This window comes from Chlorocebus sabaeus, chromosome X, assembly GCF_047675955.1.
Source record: "Chlorocebus sabaeus isolate Y175 chromosome X, mChlSab1.0.hap1, whole genome shotgun sequence".
Classification (NCBI taxonomy): Eukaryota; Metazoa; Chordata; class Mammalia; order Primates; family Cercopithecidae; genus Chlorocebus; species Chlorocebus sabaeus.
Window position 1 is genome coordinate 143,349,994 of NC_132933.1, and position 14,023 is coordinate 143,364,016.

Below are 14,023 nucleotides of genomic sequence, written 5' to 3' on the forward strand. Positions count from 1 at the left end.
ACACTCCAGTACAGGCCTGTCCCACATTTACCAGGTTGATCCACAGGACCAAGAGAATTGCTGCACATGACGATGCATCACTTCTGCTGCAGCCACACCCTAAGTGAGCTTGGAATTGACCCTCCAGCCCCACACAAGGTCTCAAAGGCTGCAGCACAGGCTGCAACCTCACGAGAGACCCTGAGCCAGAAGCACCTGGCTATGCTGCACCTGGATTCATGACACTCAGAACCCGTGTGAGATCATTCATGCTTGTAGTTCTCACCTGCTGAGTTTTGGGGTCATTTGTTACACAGCAATCAACAGATAACTGATACAAGGGCCGAAACTGGAGTGCATTGGTGGAAATGAGAGAATGTGGCACAGAAACTAATCCAAAACATCTGCTCCCCCTCCAAGCCAATAATTATTGTTTAATTTGACTTGTCTGCCTTCAAGCAAGCACGCAAATAAAAGCCCTAGCAAACAGACTGGATCTGTCTTGCCACCACAAATTAGTCTGTTTTTAGTAAAATCTTACTCTACTGGGTTAATAATTTACCTTCCAGATTCATGCAGCCATAGAAACCAGACTGATTTTCTTTGTTCTAAATCCCCAGAGAATAATTTGCTCCACTTACCTAAGCATTTCCATGTCTAAATGGTATACATGACATTTTTAATCAGAAGAAAAGCCCCTGCTTAAAGTTCTTGATTTACTATGAGGTGAATCCTAAACTCGTCTGATTTATTTTGGCAAATTCTTGACATAAAGATGCAAGAAGCTGTTCCATCATATTGCATGAACACAGAAGAACAGATTCACCTGAACGAAAGAGACCCTCTGTGGCTTTAAACTGCTTGTATTATCTCATATAACAGAATTGGGATTTTTTTCCTCCAAAGTAAAATTCCAGTTTGTGTGCTTAGTTTGTTTATGAGTGTGACATCATACCCAGAACAGGCAGAACTGACGGATGTTCACATGCTCATTATCTGGGACTCCAATTATAAAGCTGGATCTCATGTGCAGGCTCTAATGAGGATGTGCAATCGTATCTCCTATCTTCACAACTACCACTGGAAGCTGATCCTGCGTGGCCCTGAGTCATGTCACCTGGGTGACACGGCACCCAGGTTACCTCCTGCTTACCACGTGATGCCGCCACCACCAGGAGAGGACATTCCAGGGTCAAGGCTTCCCTTAACACTCTGAGACTTCCAAATACAGAACATTTCTGAGCGGACGTTTGCTTGGCTTAGCATTTCCCTGAAAAGAGCCATAGAGTCTTGAAAGATGTCTCACTTTGCACCCAAGCCTCTCCCAGAGGATCATTTCTTCCCGAGAAAACCTCACAAGACTCCACGGGAAAGGCCTTGGATTCCAAACACAGAAAATCCAAGGGTGAAATGTCTTCTCTTCCTGACCCTCTGCAGCCAGAACAGGGCCAGGCTCAGAAGCCCTGCTGGTGGCTGTGACCTCGCAGAGTTAATGTTCAATGGCTGAATCAGAGAGGATTCCAGGGACACAGGCCAGCAGCGCTCGGCCAACATCCCAAGCGGAACAGCGGCCTCCTTCACAGCATTCCCGTCTTGTCACGTGGAAAAGCCCACGCGCAGCAAGTGGCCAAGAGCAGGCTCTCAGACCCAAAGCCACCGTGCACCCCAAACTAGGCCCTCTACACATCAGAGACATCTCCCTACACCTCTGAACCGGCAAACACAAGAAGTTACCTCTTGAGGGAGAGACAATTTATGACAACCCAGATGAAGTCCTGCTTCATTTACTCAAAAACTGCCCTTCTGCTAAGAGGACAGTTGGCAGTCCACTGGCCAAAAAAAAAAAAGGGCAGGAGGGGGGAAGTGAAATAAAAAGTCCACCTGCCTAATTCTGACTTCTGCGTCTGGCTTTTGACCTTGCTGCTTAACAGGCTTCTGTTTATCAGCAGCCATGGTTCTGCTGCCCTTTCACGCAACACTGCCCTTGGAGCACTGCCGCATTTACACATTAATTTTACTCAGCACAAAGAATTTCTTTGGCCACCCTGCCAAAGTGTCTAATGGCCAGTGGGCCTGGGTCATGTGTGGCCACAGAGCCACCCTGGAGTACACCAGGGGAATCAGAAGGGTAGAGTGGGATGGGGTGGGGCAAGACCACTGTTATGGGGTGACCTGAGTCCACAAAAATAACATGCTGAAGTCCTAATGTGCAGCACCTCAGAACCTCACTTGGAACAAGGGTCATTGCAGACACAGTTAGTTAAAGTAAAATGAGGTCAAATCGCAGCAGGGTGGAGCCATAGTCTAACATGACTGGTGTCCTTGCAAGAAGACAGAGACACCCAGGGAGGCCATGTAGTCACCGAGGCAGAGAGGGAAGCGATGTGCCCACAAGCCAAGGACTGCCAGCAACACCAGAAGTAGCAAGGGGATGCAGGAAGCATCCTTCCCTGGAGGCCTCAGAGGTAGCTGGGCCCTGCGGACGCCTTGATTCTGCATTTCTGGCCTCCAGAACTGGGAGACCATACAGGTTTTAAGCCAGTCAGTTGGTGGCAGGTTGCTACAGCAGCCCCAGGAAACAAACCACCACCAACATGGTAAGCTTCAACCCTCCTCTTCCAAGGAAACTGCAGGTAGGAAATGGCCCCTCTGCTGAGCTCTGGCCCTGGGTGTCAACCTCTGCAGTCCCTTCCAGATGGCTACCAAGCTCAGCCTGGGTCCAGCGTGCATCTACCATGTCCCTCCGTGTTCTGTGAGAGTGTGCAAGATCCAAAATCATGGACTTGATATTTTAGTGACAACCAACTCTTGTCCACAAATGTATACCTATAAATAAGTACATCTGTGTATGCAACTGTTAAATATACACGCGGCCATACACGCATTTACAGATCTTTTAAAACAGTACAATTGTTATTGTATGTGACATCACTAGCTAATCATTCTAAAACCAAAGGTGGTGGGTGGGTTTCAGATCAATAAAAGAGATCCCGGAACAACAGCTTAGCCTGGACCCGAGGGACCTGTGTCACCAAACCACAGAATGGATGTGAAACCATTACTATAATGAGTTCTTTCTTCCTTCCCAGTAATGAGTCCTCCTGAAGAATTAATTAAAAATTCTGCCATGACTTCTCTTAAAGGAGAAGGATACACTTCTGGAGAGGATCAGGGAAGCTTGAATCCAAGAGCCAGCCATTCACCTGCTTTGATGCTCACCTTCCAGGATGTCTGAAAAGTAAACAAATCTTCCTTTACTCCAAGACTTCTCCAATGTATCATTCAATGATTTATGCACTGGGGCTTCTCGTTCACAACGACTGCTCCCAGGTGGATGAAGACAATCATTTCAATATTTAATCAAGAACTCAGTTTGATTTTAGAAATTCTAGATTCTATTGCTATTATAAAATAAAAGATACTTAAAATCATTGAGACTTTCCTGACATTTCCAAAAGGGAGAAAACTCAGACTCATCATTTATTAAATAGCACATATCTCATGAGTTAAAATTCAAGGAGTTTGTATACGGGCAAAAGATAGTGAAATTTTAGTCAACTCTTCCCAATACTCATCATCCATTTAGTGTGAGAAAGTCACCTGTGCACTTTACCTAATTAAGCAACTGCAATTTATATATATATAAAGTATATATTAACATTCAACTTCAAGCTACTCCAGGCAGATGAGCCCTGCAGCCAGGACCAGCCACTGTTGTTCTGATTTTCATGTTTCCCAATTCGTAACCTCCCACGACAAAGTTTTCTGAGCCCCATACCTCAGAATCAAGAAGGGCTTCTAAGGGATACAAAGTGTGGCTGAAAACTACTCAGCGTGGTCAAGAAACCAGAACACTGGTGGCAAGCTAAGCTGAAATGCAGATAGTCCCTATCTCAAAAAATAAAAAAAAAAAAGGAACTTGGAAGACACAGCCAGGATTTCTACTCAATGATCATTCATTCTACATATTATAACCTTGATGTCACCTAACTGAGGCTTAATGGTAACATGAGCCGTTCTAGACAGTTCTATATATGAGAGCTGTACATAGCATAGAGTATCGCTGTGCTTATAACCACTTCTTTCAAAAAGACAGCATTTGCATGAAATAATAAGAAAAAATGGAAACAAAATCATACTGTAATTATGCCTTTGACCTTCTGCGGACAGATAGTGTCAATATTTCTTTCTTTTTGGTTTTTCAAAACACAGTCTTGACCTGTCACCCAGGCTGGAGTGCGGTGGCGCAGTCTTGGCTCACTGCAACCTCCGCCTCCCGGGTTCAAAGCATTCTTGTGCCTCAGCCTCCTGAGTAGCTGGGATTACAGGTGTGTGCCACCACGCCCAGCTAATTTTTTTGTATTTTTAGTAGAGACAGGGTTTCGCCATGTTGGCCAGGCTGGTCTTGAACTCTTGGCCTCAAAGTGATTTGCCTCCCGAAGTGCTGGGATTACAGGTGTGAGCCACTGCGCCCAGCCCAATAGTGTTGATAGTGTCAATATTTCTATCTAAAATGAAAACACAGCTCCAGGCTACGCTGCAATTCCAAAGATCTCATTCAATGGGATTCCTTCCTGCCCACCTGGGATCTGGCACCTCCTGCCAGAGGGGTGGAAGGGAGCCCAGATCACAGTAAAAGAGAAAGCGGGATCCCAGAAATGTAAAATGGGGGGCGCTGATGGAAGATACCACGAGGCCTCATGTCCTTGAACTATAATCATCCCCAAGTCATGCTTCTGGATGAGTAAAGGGGTCTGCCTCAGTGACTGGCTTCCAGGAGCAGGCAAGCAAATACACATTCTGTCTCTACAGAGGCTGCCCAGCGCTGAACAGCTACCCCTGTATCTTTGCAATTCGTAGGACAAGGAAACCACCCACATGTACCTAGCCCAGGGAGCGTGTCCTTGCCACAAGATACAAACTCTCACCCCAAAACCCCTTCCTGAAGATCTCCACAGAAACCACACTGGGTCACTGGAATCCCTCTCTATATGACCCAGATGTCTACACTGGCCCAACTGTACGGACAGACAGGAGTTGGAAAAAGGGGACAGTGTTGGCCTGGGTACCACCCTCCAGGCCCCAAATGCTCCCCTGCATTTCTGCCCTGGTCTGTGCACTGATTTGCTCACTATGGAGACTCTGACCTCGCCACTGCCCAAAGGTAACACACTAAAACACTGATTTATTTCATCATCTTCCGTTCAACAAAAATTCCAGTGGTCCCCAGAGCACCTGTACTCAAGTCTGCATGCCCTGACCTGTTTGTTCTCTCTATTCCAAGAAGATCACCTCTGGATAAAATTCCCCTTCTTAAAGGCTCAGCTGAAACGCCAGCACCGTCCTTAAGCCTCTGTCATCCTCTGGAATGGAAGCAGACCTTTCTCTCTGCTCCCATGACACAGGGTTTGTACACTGACTAAATTGAGCATGCTGTGCAGACGGGTTTGGCTGTGTTCAGGCCTGTCCTACCCAATTAGACCATAAAAAAACCTTCATTTATTGTTACACCTAACATTATAATAACACCATATGAAAAAGCTTTCCCCAGGCCTAGGGAAAAGCAGGCAGGTTATGGTCCTCTCCAATTTTGTTTGCCAACAAGGATTTCCAGAACCAACTGGGGTCAAAATGGCTCAGCTAAATTGAGAGGTGAGTGCTTTTCTGTGTTACAAAGGAACAGCATCATTCTCTCTGGTGCTTTTCCAAGCTGTAAAGTCCTATTCTATGGTCCGGACATTTGTGTACCACCCCCACCCCCAATTCCTATGTTGAAACCTAACCTCCAATGTGATGGTGTTGGGAGGTAAAGCCTCTGGGAGGTGATGCGGTCATGAGGGTGGGACCTCAAGAATGGGATTAGTGCCTTATCAAAGGGACCCCAGAGAGCTCTCTCACCCCTTCCACCATGTGAGAACACTGCAAAAAGATGCTGTCTGTGAGAAAGCAGACCTCAGCAGACACCAAAACTGCCAGCGCCTTGATCCTGGACTTCCCAGTCTCCAGAGCTATAAGCAACGCGTTTCATTTCTTATAAGCCACTCAGTCTACGGGATTTTGTTACAGCAGCCCGATCAGACCAAGACGTCTTGCCAGGTTTTCATCGTAGGCAGTTAAAAGCAAACGAAGTCCTAGTGAGTGTTATTGATCCAATGGAAAGAGATACAGCTGTGTGATTGCCCATCCTGGATTCAGGTTTAGTGTGTCTACTGATAGAATAGAGTCACTGGCTGTCCCGCCCTCTCCTAGGCTTTGGGGTGGAGCACATTCTGATGAACAGTAGCAGTGAGATTAGCATCACTTCATTTCATAAAGACACTCCCCAAAAAGAAGTTTCCTGGTATTCTAACATATAATGTATTTTATTTTCCAATCAGATTTTGCTTGTAAATCACAAAGTCTTATCTATGGGCAAAGTTTGTGGCATATTCATGTATTCATGAATAATCTTTTTTTTTTTTTTTTTTTTTTTTTTTAGCTTTAGCTTTGGGGAAACCTGTATGCCAAAGTCATTATTAAATCCATTGTGCCAGAAGTAGTAATATGGCTGGAGCTTTGTATGAGGAAATGGGAGAGAAAATAAGAGACTTTGAAGAGGACATTTCTAGAAGTAATCAACTGATCTCTCCACAAAACTCAAAGACTCTAGGCTGGCCACTTCTGCCAGGGGAATCTATCTGCTTGTGTGTGTGTGTTTTTCTCTCCTTTTCACTGCAATGACCCTGCCCTGCTGAGAGACCCTCCTCCAGCAAGCCCACCCTGGTCAACTTTTCCCAAGCTGGTGGCAATGAAAGCAGAACCCTTTAATTGACGGTGTTGTGGGTTCAAGACTGCCCCTCCCAAGGCGTATGTTGAAGCCCTGACACTTGGTACCTGGGAGTGACTCCTTATTGGGAAACAGGGTCTTTGCAGATGTGAACTCATTAGGATAGAGCTGTAAGCCAATGTGACTGGAGTCCTTATAAAAAGGGGAAATTTGGCCAGTCGCAGTCGCTCACGCCTATAATCTTAGCACTTTGGGAGGCTGAGGTGGGCGGGTCACCTGAGGTCAGGAGTTCGAGACCAGCCTGGCCAACATGGTGAAACCCCTGTCTCCACTAAAAATACAAAAATTAGCCGGGTATGGCGGCACAAGCTTGTAATCCCAGCTACTCGGGAGGCTGAGGCAGAAGAATCGCTTGAACCCAGGGGGCGGAGGTTGCAGTGAGCCAAGATCGTGCCACTGCACTCCAGCTTGGGTGACAGAGGGAGACTCCGTTTAAAAAAAAAAAAAAAAAAAAAAAAAAAAAAAAAAAAAAAAAGTAGGGGGGTGGAAATTTGGACACAGGGAGAAGGCCATGTGCAAATGAAGGCAGGTATCTGGGTGATGCAGCTACAAGCCAAGGGATGCCAAAGACTGCCAGCAGCCACCAGAAGCTGGAAGATGGGCACAGGACAGATCCTGCCTCAAGCCCTCAGGAGGAAGAGCCCTGCTGACATCTTGATTTTGGACTTCTGGCCTCCAGAACTGGGATACAATAAATGTCTATTGTTTTAGCCACTCCAGCAGCACTTTGTTATGGCAGCCACAACAAACTTATGCACATGGCTGTGCCTTCCTCTTTCTTCACTGACCAGAAACAGCACGAGCTACTTATGGAATCCATCCAGATCTGGCCAGGCTTGGACATCATCCAGTGCCACCTGGGCAGTGAGAAGTGATGCCCAGGGTAGCGAGCAAACCCTGCATGCATCAGGCAGAAGTACAGGCTCTGGCATCTTAAAAAGAGATTCCTCAAGGTTTCAGAGGTCAGGCCTTTTCTTTTCTGGGTAATGAGAAAACTAGCTGAAGCACAATATTCTTCCTCTTTTCCATTTCTGTAAGTTGAGGAGGAGTTGCCATGCTGGGTGTATTTCATGGACTGAAATATCTGGGGAAGGCTAGTAACAGTAGATGAATTTCATAGGCCCGCCATAACAAAGTACCACAAGCTGAGTGGCTCCACAGAAATGGACTCTCTCACAGTTCTGGAGTGCAGAATTCAGAGACATCAAGGCGTCAGTAGGGTTGGTTGCTTCTGAGGGCTGTGAGGGAGAATCTGTTCTGAGCCTGTCTCCTTGGCTTGGAGGTGGCTGTTCACATGGCCTTTTCTCTGTATGAGTGTGTCCAAATTTCCTCTTTTTCTAAGGATGCCAGTCACACTCAGTTAAGATCCTACCTCCAAATAAGCTCACATTCTGAGATGCAAGGGGCTGGGACTTAAATGCATCTCTTTTGCAGGGACACAATTCAGCTCATAACAGAGACATTGACTAATGCATGAAGCTCAATCCGTGGCCATCATTAACAACACTGGAGCCGGGACACTGACTAACGTGTGAAGCCACATCAGTGGCCATCATTAATAACACTGGAGCCGGGACACTGACTAATGTCTGAAACCTGATCAGTTCCACTCATTAACAACACTGGAGCTGGGGTTACAGGCTGCCTGGTCATTCCTCTCTTGGGCTCACATCAGTAGAACATCAGAGCCTGCACTACCAGGAGCAAGGCCATGCCGACGGCTGTCTGGCAGCACCGTTCCTGAAGGACACGCATGGCTCAAGGACTGCTGGGTATAAATATTTCCCATAAATGTGGGGCATTTCATGCATTTCTTTCTTTTCAAAAGCACTCTGTCAGCGCCTGTAGCTTTTGGCATTTAGAATCCAGTCTGGCCAGTGGGCAGCTGGAAATGCGTGTGGGCCAAAGGACTGCAAGGAACTGGGCATTTACTGCTGTTCCCAATTAATGCCTCTGGGAGGAAAAATGCTCACAGCATTTCAGAAAGGAGATGAAAGGCAAAGACTTCTGCAGAGTCAAAAGGAACTTCAGTGGCAGAGGCGGTGTAGACTTGAGTCTTCCGAAACAGACCACTACACCCACTCTCTAAAATAAAGCAGTGAACAGCATGCTGGGTTTAAGGAGAGCAGCAGGTACTTCAACGCCCTGCCCGTTCTCTGCATGGCTCAATCTTTTCTCAACATTTGATCTTTTCTCTACTTTTTTGTCCTTAGGTAGCTGTGCCTAAAGCCCAAGTCTTTTGGACCCATTTTCTCCTCTTCTGTGGGTGTTGAACTGTATTTCTAACTTGCTTTTTCCTGAGTCTTCTATCCACTTAGGTCTCAGCTCTCTTCCTTTTACCATCGGAGGCTTTCATGACTTTTTTCTTAGGAATATTTGAGAACCAATGTCGAACATTTATGGCCTCAGCACAATTACTTATAACTGGATACTCCAGGCATGGTTAGCATTACAGGAAACCATGGGCCATGGGCTTTAGGGTCCTCCAGCATAGTTCTAGCTCTTCTTCCTTTATGACTTTAAATTGGCATCTAAAATAATATTAAAGTAGCATGACCCAGAAAGGCTTCCCTGGCATCCTTACTCGTGGGTTCTCAGAGACCACCACAGAACCCAGGGCACTGCATCAGGGGACGGCTTCTACCTGTGCCCCTACAAAAAGCCAAGGCAGGTCGCAGGAGTCACGTCTCTTTCCTGAGCTCAGAGGGAAGGAGATTAAATGGTTGATTTCAGAGTCTCAGTTTAGGGCAGTGGTTGTCAACTGGGGGTGACAACCCCCAAGAGGCATTAGGCAGTGTCTGTAGACATGTTTGGATGTCACCAGTGGAAGAGGGGCGGTGCTTCTACTGGGTGGATCATTCTTGGCTGTGGCAGGGAAGGGCGGGCTGTCAGTGACCGCTGCATTGTAGGATGTTGAGCGGCATCCCTGGTCTCCACTCACCAGATGCCACTACCCCTCCTCCAAGGTGACACCAAAAATGTCTCTAGATATTGCCAAATGTCCCCTGGGGAAAGACTGCCTCTAGTTCAGGGCCATACAACCTACCAGTCTAGGCAGAAGGCCAATTTTGCTGACCCCTTGTTTTCTATGGATAGCTGGGATTTTGGAAGGCTGGCCTATGTAACAATTACAAATATTTCTTATTTTGCCTTCTACACTCAAGCAACTCGCGAAGAGTCCCATCTGAATCATCTTTAGTTCAATATTTTCATATATTTTGAAAAGACTTTACATCTAATCTTCAATGATGAAGCCACACGTCTCTGCAATATTCTCCCACACTGGCTAATACAACAGTTTGGTCCCACAGTAGGCTAAACAATCTCCTTGTGGTTTTATGTACAAAATAATTTATTTTGTTTAGCCCAGGTAAATGGTGTAATGTTATAAAGTCTAAACAGGAAAAGAAAAAGACAACACACTTATAAAATTTCTGTGTATTTGATTTTTAGCTCTCCTTATGTTGAAGAGAATACCTTTGTGGAAACAATTTAAACATGAAAACAAATTACCTAAGACTTCTGGAAAATATCTCCAACACTTACTGTATCATTTCAGGGTATATTATTTTGAACATATCACAGAATGATGCTCCATCTTACTCCACCCATTCAGATGTCTAAGATACTGTTGCCAAAATCTCAGCTGTGCAAATCGGGCACTGTGTTAAATTCTTTTGCTGGTGACAAACCAATTCGGGTGCTGGTCCACTTAAAAAGAAAAATACCTCCAATTTATAAGCCATACTGCTTTGCACGGAAGGCTTTGAGTGCTTAGTCCACCCTAAGGATTCAAGCTATAATTAAGGTTTCCCTTTCATCTTTGTCTCCATTTTGCTAAAAGCCAGTGAGACACCGACCAGAAGGGCCCTGACCAGCGGCTCTCAGGAGCTACATAAGCAGGTTTGGGAGGGAATTATTATGTGAACCCTCTCCATGGAAAATCTGAAACAAGATTAACATCTGGGCAAAGAGGTATTTACACTTCAAATACACAATAATGAGTTCCCTCTAAAGGCAGGGTCAGTCACCAGGCCGGCACCCAGTGGAATCCACCTGGAGTGCGCTGATGCAACCTGATTGTTGGCCAGGAAATCTCCGCTTTTTGAGTCACTGGCCCCTTTCCCAGTTCTATGTGGGCTTGGGTACACCACATTTTTGACAGCGTCTTCTCCCTCTGTTAGAGAGGGCTAAGAATCACCAAGTCCCTCAGGGGGTGGAGGGAAGGTCCCCCTCACAGGTTCTGGGGACCCCTGTGCCAGCTGCAGGCCTGGGAGCCTGGGGAGGAGCCGGGGTCCACACCCCACTGCACAGTGACGCTGGCTCTGCAGGAGACAGGAAGAGCCAGTGCCTTCACTGTAACCTAACCTTGGAAACCCTGGTGCTTCCAGACTGGTAGTTGACCCAGCAGAGAAAATGAAATGTGAACTTTTGAAACCTCCAAGATCGCTACTTGAGAGGTTATGCGACCAAACAGATTAAATGCAAATAGGGGTATCTGGAGGGATGGGGATGAAGGATAAACCAAGAAGGACACAGGTATACACCGATAATTCAAGAGAGAAAAAGAAAATAAACCCATTCAAGTCAGGACTACCCACTGATTCTAAGGAGAGGTTTTCCCCTCTTCTAAATCAGGATGAGGGGAAATGAAAACCATTTAAAACAACAATTCACTTATCAGACTCCTGTCTTCCCTAAAATATCTGGCTCCAGAATTTTTTTTTCTAGAGGCTCTCATCTTATAGAATGTAATGCAGTGATCCCTTGTGGCTAAAACCCATTTCTTGTGGATTCTCAAGAAGTTGGTTTCCAAAACGATTCTCACCTTCTCTGGGCAAGAAAGACACCGACAGAGATGGCCGGGGATAAAGTTCCTATAAATGATAGTTCTGCGAAGAGTGAGTGTAAAACCAAGATGGGAGGGAGCAAAACGTCAACATGAAACATTTTCATAGAGAAAACTTCCCAAGACCAAGTACTATCCATACCAATCCTATCAAGTTCCGGCTATTTATTCTCCTAGAAATTCCTGAGAACTAAAACATACTAACCTCCACCTAAAAATGTGTCTGCACACAAGTATTCCTTTTAAAATAAAGATATCTAGAACTAGGAGAGTTACTACACCATGACGCACTGACAGAAAAACTGTTTGTTTGAGGTATATTCTTGGGAATTTCACACAAGTTAATCTTGACAAGGTACCCTATATTTTATAAACATAATTTTCACTTGCCCTGGCGCATTAAGGCCACTCTATATGTGATGCACAATAACAACACCTTTTTGAAAGCTATATCCTAAGAAATGCATTTCCTCAAACAACTGCCTGCCAGCAGCCTCCCTGCATCCCGTTTTAAACCCATCTCTTATGCTGATCCCAGGCCAGTAACCCCGAGTGGGGCAGAGTTTCAGCTACATCAGGCATCATCAGTGCAGCGCAAGGGCTGGTGGGAAATCCCCAGAACACAGCCAAGGTAGGGAGAACCTGCCACACAGTATAGCCCTTCTCCCCCTTGCAGTGGAGGGGGTGACCAGGATCCCAAGGGTGGAGGGAAGTGGGCCCTACGAGGGAGAGGAGATCCAGGTAGGTGATGGGCATGGGAGAAAAGGGAGGGGAAGCTTGAGGGCAGGGCTTGGGAGGAAGCTGGGCATGGAAATGAAAGAGCAGAGGGAAATAAATGGGGAAGTAGGGTGGAAGGATGGGTGTGGGGTTGGAAAGGAAAGGTGAAAGGGCACTGGGTGGAGAAGAGGTGAGAGAAAAGCTGGGGAAAGGGTCTCCATCACTGGAGTACCCAGCCTCCTCATCCCCCTGTTCAAACAGTAGGACATGCCTTTCCCCGGGTTTCCCTATGTTCACCTGGTTGAAATGGCCTCTGTTAGGACAGGCCCGTGAGCATTGTGGCCTCTCTGTACCAATCTGGGCACTGCACTCACCACTGTTCTACGTGTGTGCGTGTGAGTGACCCTACAATGGATTAGTATTCGGCCACAAAAAAAAATGACATTTTGATATATGCTACAACATGGATGGACGTTGCAAACATTATGCTTAGGGAAATAAGCCAGATGCAGAAGGATAAATGTTATATGATTCCTCTTCTATGAGATACCTTGAATAGGCAAATAAAGAGAAGTCACCGAGGACTGAGTATGGGGAGGGGCGTGTGGAAGGGCCAGTTATTGTATAACGAGCACAGAGTTTTGGAGAAGGATAATGGAAAAATGTTTAGGTGTAAGAGGGTGATGGTTACACAACATTGTGAATGTTTTTAATGCCACTAAATCGTACACTTACAAATGTATTATGTAATTCTATAAAAAAATAGAATATGCAACTAGACATGAAAGTTTTAGTAACATGGTCATCTCTTTGACCCACTATAGAAATAATGACCCAAGGGTTAAGATTTTCTTAACTACCTACAACCAAGGTAGATAAAGAAGCCCCAAGATGAAAAGCCCCAGCCACACTACCAGGAGCTATGACATGACACTGCTTCTTTAAAATGCCGTTTAGTGCATGCTTGGAAAAAAGGTCAACATCTCAGGCAGTAAACAGAGCGGACAAATGGAAATAAATGAAGGGAAGATGAGGATACAGAGCAGTCGGCAATGATAAACGTCAAGAAGCCAAGAATTATTAAGTCAAGAGCAGAAATAGAAGACAGGAACAGGAGTCAGCAATGGGGAAAAAAATGACATCAACAGATACGAAAATGTAAAGATGTTTAAGGGAATGACCAATTTAAAAAACGCTTTGTCACATGGAACATTGAATTTTATATTCCAATTCAAAAGAGTTTAGATCACAGAAGTAAAATCAAAGCTGTTCTTCAGGTAACCAAACGGCTTTCATTAAAATCAGCAGGTTGATACTGAGCCCATGCTCCATGCCAGTCCCTGTCCCCTGCCCCCCGGGTACCTTTTCTGCCCCTACTGCCCAGGGGAATAATTCCTGGAGGTACCCTATGAGTTCATGCTGTCCTCTTAGCCAAGGATGCCTTCCTCCTCTGGACTCCAGAAACCTCCTCTTTATCATGTGTGTGTCACTTGGCTCAGGCATCACCTCTCTGAGCTCTGGAAGGCTGGTGCAGTCCTGCCTCCGCTCAACCCCACCTCCCTCACACTCCCTAGAAGGGGTAGGCTTTGCTCTTCCTCCCACTGGGCACTCCCGCAAGATAGCTGATGACCAGATGATTCTCTGCACACACC

General features: G+C 45.9%; 1 protein-coding gene across 11 annotated transcripts in view; it reads right to left on the reverse strand.

The window, feature by feature from the left end:
• The window catches only part of TBL1X (transducin beta like 1 X-linked), a 251,124-nt gene that overhangs the window by 113,255 nt on the left and 123,846 nt on the right, over window positions 1–14,023 (reverse strand). Inside the window, exon 3 of one of the 11 annotated variants that reach the window (XM_037986321.2) lies at window positions 3,183–3,210. The exons of the other annotated variants lie outside the window; for them this stretch is intronic. The gene's annotated coding sequence lies outside the window, so the exon portion shown is untranslated. The remainder of the gene's footprint in view (window positions 1–3,182; window positions 3,211–14,023) is intronic. 11 annotated transcript variants of the gene reach the window in all.